Here is a 10,369-nt window from a genome sequence, read left to right on the forward strand (position 1 = left end):
CAAAGGGAGATTGAAATCTCCTAGAAAGTCCAAAGTCATTTGCTGGAATTGCGGTAAACCAGGTCACATCCGTAAGGACTACAAAGAAGAAAAGAAGAAGAAGAAAAAGAAAAAGTTTGATTCTGATTCTGAGTCCAACAAGGAAGATGGCGATGCATTTATTGCGGCTTTGGCGACTCATGCAGGTAATGATGTTTGGCTAATTGACTCAAGTGCATCTTTTCATATGACTTCCAATAGAGATTGGTTTTCTAAATATGAAGGATTTAATGGAGGTAAGGTGTATTTGGGTGATGATTCACATCTAGACATTGTTGGTCGAGGTAAAGTTAGAATCAGGTTTTCTGATGGTAGAATAAAAAGGATTAATGGTGTGCTGCATATCCCTGGATTAAAACGAAACCTGTTATCTGTGAGCAAACTGATAGATGCGGGCATACAGGTAGTCTTTTCTAAAGCAGGATGTAGGATGATTAAGGGTGCTATGGTAGTTGCTAGAGGTGTCAGGTTTGGCACTTTGTATAAGCTTGAAGCATACACTGTTGAGTGTAATAGCACTTCTGTAAAAAGTAAATCTGCAGATACTTCACTAGAAGATTTGAAGGTTTCACCTTCAACAGATGGAAATGGTTTTTGGGTACCTAAGGGTGCTCTTTCGTCTGAAGCAAAGTTACCTGCAAAGAAGACTATGTTATGGCACCAGAGACTTGGTCACATTGGACAAAAGGGTCTAAGGACCTTGAAAAATAAAAACCTTGTTGAAGGTTTGAATGATTTTAATCTTGACTTTGATTTCTGTGAGCACTGCATTTATGGAAAACAAAACCGCATTCAGTTTTACTCGAGTTCTCATAAAACTTGTGGTGTTTTGGATCTTATCCATTCTGATGTGTTTGGTCCAGTAGATGTCTCTTCGATTGGAAAATCCACATATTATGTTTCATTTATTGATGATTTTAGTAGAAGGACATGGGTATATTTGCTAAAGAGTAAATCTGAAGTTTTTAGTCATTTTAAAGAATTTAAAGCAATGGTTGAGTTGTAGACTGGAAAGAAAATAAAATGTTTGAGAACTGATAATGGCGGTGAGTTTTGCTCTAATGATTTTGATAGATTTTGTAAAGACTGTGGAATTAATAGGCAGAAGACAACTCCGTATTCTCCACAGCAGAATGGAGTTGCAGAAAGAATGAACAGGACACTGATGGAGAAGGCTAGAGTATGTTGAGTGGTGCTGGTCTCGAACAAAAGTTTTGGGCTGAAGCTGTTGCCACTACTTGCTACCTGATTAACAGGTCTCCTACATTAGCTCTTGTTGATAAAACACCTATGGAAGCATGGTCAGGTCACAAGCCTTCATTGAGACATCTTAGAGTTTTTGGTTGCGAGGCATATGCACATGTGCCAAAGGAGAAGCGAACAAAGCTGGAGAACAAGGCTATGAAATGTATCTTCATCGGGTATAGTTATGGTGTGAAAGGATACAAGCTTTGGGACCCTGTTGCACAAAAGGTAATTTACAGTAGAAGTGTTATTTTTAGAGAAATTAAGTCTCCTTCTGTTACATTGCAACCAGGATAGACTAAAAAAGAAGATGTGATTCAACTTCCTTCTACACCTGAAAGAGTTGAATCGAGACCCCTAGATAGGCAAGAATTTGAGGAGAGCTCGTCTAGCTCTGAATCTTCAGAAGAGGAGGAAGAACCTCTGACTCAGCTTGTTCAAAGGTCTACAAGACATAGACAACCACCTGAAAGGTATTCACCTAATGATTGGAGATGTATTTTTGCTCTGAATACTAGTGTGGATGAACCGAAATCTATAGAAGAGGCATTAGGTATGAATGATGCAGAATCTTGGAAGATTGCTATGGAGGAAGAAATGGCAGCTTTGAAAAAGAATGATACATGGGATCTTGTACCATTGCCTGAAGGACGAAAACCTGTTGGTTGTAAATGGGTGTTCAAGAAAAAGATTGGTTTAGATGGAAGCATTGAGAAGTATAAAGCAAGGTTGGTTGCAAAAGGCTACTCTCAGGTTGAGGGTGTTGATTACGGTGAGATATTTTCTCCTGTTGCAAAAATGACGTCCATTAGATTTTTGCTTTCTATTGCTACTGCTTATGATTTAGAGGTTGAGCAAATGGATGTGAAAACTGCTTTCCTTCATGGTGATTTGGAGGAAGATATTTATATGACACAGCCGGAGCACTATGTGGTGAAAGGCAAAAGTAATTTGGTCTGTAAATTGAAGAAATATTTGTATGGCCTCAAACAAAGTCCTAGGATGTGGTACCAGAAATTTGATACATATGTGTTGAGTTTGGGATTTGAACGTTCTAAATCAGATCACTGTGTTTATTATAAATTTGATGGTGATCATTTCTTATTCATTGCATTGTATGTTGATGATATGTTATTCATTGGTAAAGGGAAAGGTATGATTTCAGAACTGAAGTCTCAGCTCGCTGCTAAATTTGAAATGAAAGATCTTGGTGCAGCAAAGCACATTCTTGGGATGGAAATTAGAAGAGATAGGGTAAACAAAAAGCTATGGCTAGGCTAGAGTAAGTATGTGAATTCAGTGTTACAGAGGTTCAACATGCAGAATTGTAGACCATTGAGTGTTCCTTTTACAGTTGGAACGAAACTATCTGTTTCAGATTGTCCTACATCCCCATTGGAGATGGAAGACATGAGCAGAGTGCCTTACCAGAGTGTGGTTGGAAGCTTGATGTATGCTATGGTCTATACTAGACCAGACATTGCCCAAGCAGTGGGAGTACTTTCTAGATATATGTCTAATCCTGGTAGAGTTCATTGGGATGCAGTCAAAAGAGTCTTCAGATATTTGAAGGGTACTTCAGAGTATTCTTTGTGTTATCATGGTAATTCAGTTGGAGACATGACTTCCCTTGATATCCATGGTTATGTGGATTCAGATTGGGTAGGTGATATTGATAGCAGAAGATCCACCAGTGCTTATGTGTTTACTTTGTTTGGTGGTGCAATTAGTTGGATGAGTAAGCGACAGGCTATGGTTGCTTTATCCACTACTGAAGCAGAGTATATGGCAGCTACTCATGCTTGTAAAGAGGCCATTTGGCTTAAGAGACTATGTCCGGATATTGGAATAAAACAAGGTACAGTGACAGTTTATTGTGACAGTCAGAGTGCAATTAGCCTAGCTAAGAACCCGACATTTCATGCCCGGACCAAACATATTGATGTTCAGTATCATTTTGTTAGAGATATGGTCGAAGATGGTAGGGTGAAGCTGGTTAAGGTGGAAACTTTGATAAATGTTGCAGATGCTTTAACTAAGGCTGTGAGCACAAAGAAGTTCAGATGGTGTTCAGAGTCTATGGGCCTTATGGCCCCTAGCAATTGATTCATTGTGTTGACATTCCCTTCCGCTCCTGTAAGGTGTTCGACAAGTGGGAGATTTGTTGGGAAAAATGGTGTCTCAACCTTGCATTTATGTGAGGTTACTATTTATAGTAAGTTTTCATTTGAGCACGAAATGGTGCGAAACTCTCCCTAAAGCTTCTGGTTGGCTAGATAAGCATTCCGGTAAAGTTGCGTCGCAAAATCACAGCTAGTTTTGAAGATATTAAAGTTTTCATCTTGGAGGGGTGCGATAAAATGTTTAAACTTAATTTTGGAGTCTTTAGAGGCTCTGAAATGCCCTAAAAAGTGGCCGTAACCGGCGCAGTGGGTTACGAGGTGATAGAGCACTTCGCGAGCTTTCCGACGCTTCAAACGGTTCGTCAATCGGACGCCCGGTTCTCAAGTTATGGCCTCCGGAAGTTTGTACTCCTGAAATAGGAAAAATAATTTGTATCGGATACATAAATGAGCTGTAAAAGGGAGCGACATGTGTCGATGTGTGCTTTAACATGTCATAGAAGGGAGATAAGGTCGGCTACACCTTATTGGGTGGTTTTAGCCCATGGTTTTGTAATACCGTTTGACGATTTCTTGTATTGTATCTCCTATTTATGAGGTGTATGAGATAGAGGTTGTGTGTAAGAGTCTTATGGCTATTGAGTTGCCTCTGAATCTCTGATTAGTGGTACTCCTGCGAAGAGCTTGCTCTGCAAGTATGTTGTAATCTATTTTTGATTGCTGAATAAAATATTGAGCTGCTTTTGGAGGGTGGGGTTTTTCTCCCGAAAGGGTTTTCCCCACGTAAATCACTGTGTTGTGGTATGAATGCTATTATATTTATTTCTATTTTCTGTAACTGTTGTAATGATCTGAAAAAGTTTTGCATTACCCTCCTCTCAAGGTTAGTGTAGGAAGTTGTTTCCGCTACTTAACTTCCTTACACTAATTAGCCAAATCTATCCCCTAATTATTGTCACATTGCTAAGCAACTTGGAGTCACTTCTCAAAGACTCCAAAGTCTTTGAAAGGCATTTAATGCTTTATGTGTTCAACAAGATAACCTCTAAAGTCTTCTAAACCACTAATGGCTCTTACATGACCATTTATGGTTAACTCAACTCACCCACATGGTTAGGGACTTTGACCCCTAACTCAACCCTTATGTAACCCATGTGTCTCCTCAAGCATTTATTGCTTTGACCATGGTTATACTCACTAAATCTTGCACAAGAGTTTATCCATTGGATAAAAGCATTATTCTTTGAATAATGAATTTATCCATTCAACTCAACCTTAACCTTACCTCCCAAGTTAACCCTTAGGTAATGTCAAGCATTTAATGCTTATTCCCTCTCCTCTCAACCCATCTCATGTTGACACTTGTCATCTTGGGATTGGGTTGAAAGTCCTCACATGGATCATAAACCATTCAATCCTGATCCTTCTTGAGATTACTCAATCTCAACCATCCATTGCTCCATTTTTCCTATAAATAGAGCCTATTTCTTCATAATCCAGATCCTAAAAACTTGTATGCATTTAACTTTTAGCCAATTTTAGAGAGGAGCATTTATCATATCATAACTACTTTGTCATTTTGGATTAAAAGAAATCTTAGTTCATTTCATAGCATATCGTAACTACTTTGTTTTACACTTGCATAACATAGTTAAAGCATTTCAATCTTGAATCTACATAAGACATCCATAGTGCAAAAAGTTGCTGAGAGCTACACTAATTTGGAACTTGGAGAGCAGAGGAACAAGGGAGGAGGAGCTACAAGAATGGTGGAAGGCATTTGGAGATGCCTTATTATATTTGCTTTCATTGTCTAATGCTTTATTATGTTTTTAGTGTCTCTCTTGGTATGCCTGCTTTTTCTAGTCTTTGGTTGATTAACACTAACAGTTCTTTGTTTGTTGTTTCTCTTATGTGTTATACCACCATAGGTTTTTGTCTAACATCTCCCATTTGGCAGAGCATCAGATTGTAATCTTGATTTTGATTTCTATGTGCATTGCATTTATGAAAAGAAAAATTGCATATAATTTTACTTGAGTTCTCATAAACTTTGTGGTATGTTGGATCTTATTAATTCTAACGTGTTTGGTCTTGTAGGTGTTCCTTCCATTGCAAAATCTAAATATTATGTTTTGTATAGGGATGATTATAGTAGAAGGACATGGGTATATTTTATAAAGAGTAAATTTGAAATTTTTAGTTCATTTAAAGCTTTTACAAAAATGGGTCAGTTGCAAAATGGAAAGAAAATAAAATGTTTGAGGACTAATAATGGTGGTTAACTTTTCTCTAATGATTTTGATAAATTCTAGAAAGATTGTGGAATTCATAAACATAAGGAAAATTCATATTCTCCACGACAAAGTGGAATTACAGAAAGAATGAATAGGACACTAATGGAGAAGGCTAGTGATATGTTGAGTGGTGCTAGCTGATTAATAAGTCTACTACGTCATGTCATATTGATAAAATTACCATGAAGGTATGGTCGGATAAGAATCCTTCATTGAGATATCTTAGAGTTTTTAGTTGTGAAGCATATGCACATGTGCCAAAGGAGAAGTGAACAAAGCTAGAGAAAAAGGCTGTTAAATGTATCTTCATTGGATACAAAACTATGGTGTGAAAAGCTACAAGATTTCAGACCTTGTTACATTGAAGGTCATACATAGTAAAAGTGTTATTTTTAGATAAATTAAGCCCCCTTTTGTTACATTGTATTCATAATAGTCTAAACAAGAAGATGTGATTCAATTTCTTTCTACACTTGGAAGAGTTGAATCAAGACCCCTAGTTAGGCATGAAGTTTAGGAGAACTCATCTAGCTGTTAATATTTCAAATAGGAGGAAGAACCTCCAACTTAGCTCATTCAAATATCTACAAGACATAGACAACCACCTAAAAGGTATATGCCTAATGATTGGAGATGCATTTTTTCATTGAATATTGCAGTGGATAAACCAAGATCTATAGAAGAAGCATTGTTGGCATAGCACACTCCAATGAGAATTGAAGGTGATTGAAGGTGTTGTCATTGATGGAAAATTATGGGCAATCTTGTGGATATCTTCAAGCACCAGTAGGCACTTCACCAGCAGCGACAACAATGTTCACTGACATCCCAATCGACAAGAATAAAGTTTTGTTTATTGTATTTAATTGTAATATCTTTTGTAAGCCAACATGGCATATTGTAATAGAATCATATATGTATGAGGTCATGTAAATCATTTTGTAATATAGAGGATAACAGATGTGGAATAAGGTAGCATGATGGTAGAAATGATAAGTGAATATTGAGGCAGATTTTGTATAAGGGTTTAGGGTTATTGTATGAGCTTAAACTGGTAATGAACCTAGCATAGTAGATGTTGTTTTATAGAAGTACATTATATTGGATTTTCATAATCCATTTTGTAAGTCAGTGAGACTTCCTTTTGTAATTGAGTAGTGAGCTCTAGGCAGTTGGAATTCTTGCATGTGCAAACCGCTCTTGTAAGTAATATCCATTCATTGGCCAGTGAGTGAATATTGTGGGTCACAAATCCCATCGAGGTTTTTCCCACACCGGGCTTCCTCGTTAAACATCTTATGTTATGGTGTGCTTTCTATGTTGTCTTTACTGTTGATATTTACGGAATTAATTCTTGTTTACCAGTACACTACTTTGGAATGGAAAATACTTAATAAGGTCAAATATTTTGTTAACTAGTTAGATACTGATTCACCCCCCCTCCCTCTCAGTATCTTTGGGACTATCATCAATCCGAACAATTGGTATCAGAGCCTGGTCCTCTATTTTCAAAAGTCTAACAGCTTGAGGAAGATTCTAACACCAGTACAGATGGATAATTTAAGAAAGCAATTAGAAGGAGCTTTTGTGGACTATGATGCAGAGAAGTTGAAGAATATCAAACTTGAAGATGATCTGAGGACTGCACAAGAATTCATTCAAGGACTTTAGGAGAATCTCACTATGCTGGAAATAAGAGAAAAGAACTTCATGAGAAGATGCAGAGTAATGATGATGAAAAGGAAACTCTTAATAATGTTGTAAGCAAGATGAGGCAATAAAACATGAACTTAAGGAATGAAATGCAAGACATGACTATGATATTTTGTAAAGACATTGAAGACAGAAAGAAGAATGAAGATGACTTGACTGGAAGACTCAATGATGCAGGAAATGAAAATCTAAGACTCAGTCATGAAAATGATATGTCAAAGACATATCTGATTCACATGGAACATGATAAAACTGAACTTATGAGGCAGAAAGAATTTTTGGAAAATGAGTTGGCTACTGCAAATCAACATAAAGAGAAATTCTAGAAAAGTTAGAAGAACTTGATGGTATACTAAAAAGTTAGAAACCTAATGGAGACACTAATGGACTTGGATTTGAAGTTGGTGAAACTTCCGATACTGCAAACAATCATGATCATGATAAACTAGTAAGACAACTTAATGCCTACAAATTTAATGGGAAATGCTTTAACTGTAACAAGTATGGTAATAGAAAAAATCAGTGTAGATCTAGAAACAATCAGAACATTAATGCACCCACCGGTCAATGTTCCAAATGCAACAAAATTGGTCACAATTCAGAAAACTACTGAATGAATGTAAGATATTATGTTTGTGGAAGATTTGGGAACTTATCTAATCAATGCAGAACACAAACTGACATAGGATATGGAAAGGATATTCAGAAAAACAATGTGACTTGTTATGCTTGTAACAAGATTGGACATATTGCAAAATTTTGTAGAAGCAAGACCTCATCGGAAAATAATAAAGGATCTAGTTTGAAAGGCAAAGAGAAGGCTGATGAGCTAAAGCAATAGTTTTCAAGACAATGGATTAGAAAGATAGATTAGAATGTTGATGAGACTATTCCTTCATCAGTAGAACATAGTATTACTCCATGGGCAGGAGACTCTTCATCCAACTGAAAAGTAACCCTTAGGGGTATTGCAAAAAATTGAAAATCATGCAAGTTTACCCTCAGTTGATGTTGAGAAGATGGACTTCTTCTCTACCAGCAGATGTGTTAAGTTTCACTTAACTAGTGAGCATTTATTGCGGTTGTTGGAGGAAAAGACATTATAAATTAGTGATTTTCCCTCTTTTTCATTCATTGGACATTCAAACTTCCTAAGAGCACAAAAATCTGAGCGAAGGAATCCAAAGAGAGAAGTGAAGCAAGTTCTTTCAAGCATCCAAACCTATCAGGCAGATTAAGGTATTTATCAATGTCTTCCTCCTCTGCTCTAGAATTTATTGCAAACCCTACTGTTGTGGAATTAGTTAAATGTCCTAGGGCCCATTTTGAAGATTATCCCTAAGATAGCGAAATAGGCTGATGCCCTAGGAGCTTTTTCAAAAATCCCTAAAGGAGTTGCATATGCAGAAGACCCTAGAATATATATTCATTGCCACATTGAGGAATTAGGTTTAGAAGAAATATTAAAAATGTATAAAGATGTTATTTGTGATGAAAGTGGAATTGTGAAGCCTGAACATAAGATTATTGAAACTTTATGTTTTCTGGAAATCCTCGACATACCATAAATTCCTAACGAGGTAGTAAGGATTGCGCTTAGCAGAGTTCATGGTGAATTCTTTTGGCTAGACTTTGTTTGTAAAATCACTAAGGAAGTAGTTAGGGCAGTGACTAGCTTACCCTCCACTGGTAGTAGGCCAAATAAAACTAAAAAGGTTCCTAATAACATAGTGATGACATTAATAGGAGCAACCTATGACAATAGATCCCTGAGAGTGAATGATGTAAAATATGTGAATGTTTGATTCATAAGTATGATTTTAGGTTATAAGGCCACCCATGCAAGCCGTCTCAACTCTATTTCTAGTCTTTGTATTAAAAGTGCACATGATATGGTTAACAGTGATGCAAAGATAGATATATATGATTGGTTAAAAGATGAGTTTATTGATAATCTAAAGAAGATAAAAGGAGACAAGAAAGGTACTTTCCATTTGGGCAATCTTCTTGTATGTTTAATGTTGTATCTTACAAAAGAGGTTCCCGATATCAACAAGAAAGACTTTGGTTTTGATATACTGGTAGGAAAACAACTGTTAGATATCTTCTCTAGTATGGGGACAGATAAGAACAACAATATCACTGAGTATTTCCAAGCATTCAAAGTAAAAATGAAAACAAGAGAAATATTACCACAAAGCATTGTAGATAAATATGAAAAGGAAATTTGTTTTATAATTAAGAAGGATGAAATATGGATGGAGGCAGTTCTTCTTAAAACTGTATGGGTAACAGAGATGGGATATGAGGCTGTTGTAAACATAATTGAAATATATGCCAAAGCCCTATTAGCAGCCCCTAGAGAACTAGAAGAAAAGGTTTTTGGGAATGCACAATCAATAGAAAGTGATGTACAAACATTGAAACAAATAAAGAGAAGAGAAAAATACATAAGGAGTGCATCTTAATAAGTAAAGTAAATTAAGGAAAATGTCATGAAAATCACTGGAATAAAATAAAGTGACTTAGAAGGATTACAAACGAAGGCTCATCTCTCTCACCGGTTGGTACATCATCAGAAAGTGAAATTCCTGTTGAATTCAAAAGAGTAGATAGGAAGAGAAAACCTTCACTAGTACCCTCTCCTCCTCCCAAGAAAACTAGAACACCAAGGTAGAAGCAACAGGTAGTGAGACCACTGACAAAGAAGCTGACACCTAAAAAGAGAAAGCAAAAATAGGTCATACCACCACAGAACAACTTCCCAAATGAAATAATAGATGATGGTAATTTATCCAATGTAAGCAAATTGTATGATACATTTGTAAATGAGGAAAAAGAAAGTATAGAGAATAGCATCATCCTACATCTTGACATATATAAGAAAGTATTAATAGAAGTTGTAGATGATTTGCCTAGTGAATTGTATATGTGGTTAGATGCTAAGAGGTT

Source organism: Cryptomeria japonica, chromosome 6 (genome assembly GCF_030272615.1).
Source record: "Cryptomeria japonica chromosome 6, Sugi_1.0, whole genome shotgun sequence".
Taxonomy (NCBI): Eukaryota; Viridiplantae; Streptophyta; class Pinopsida; order Cupressales; family Cupressaceae; genus Cryptomeria; species Cryptomeria japonica.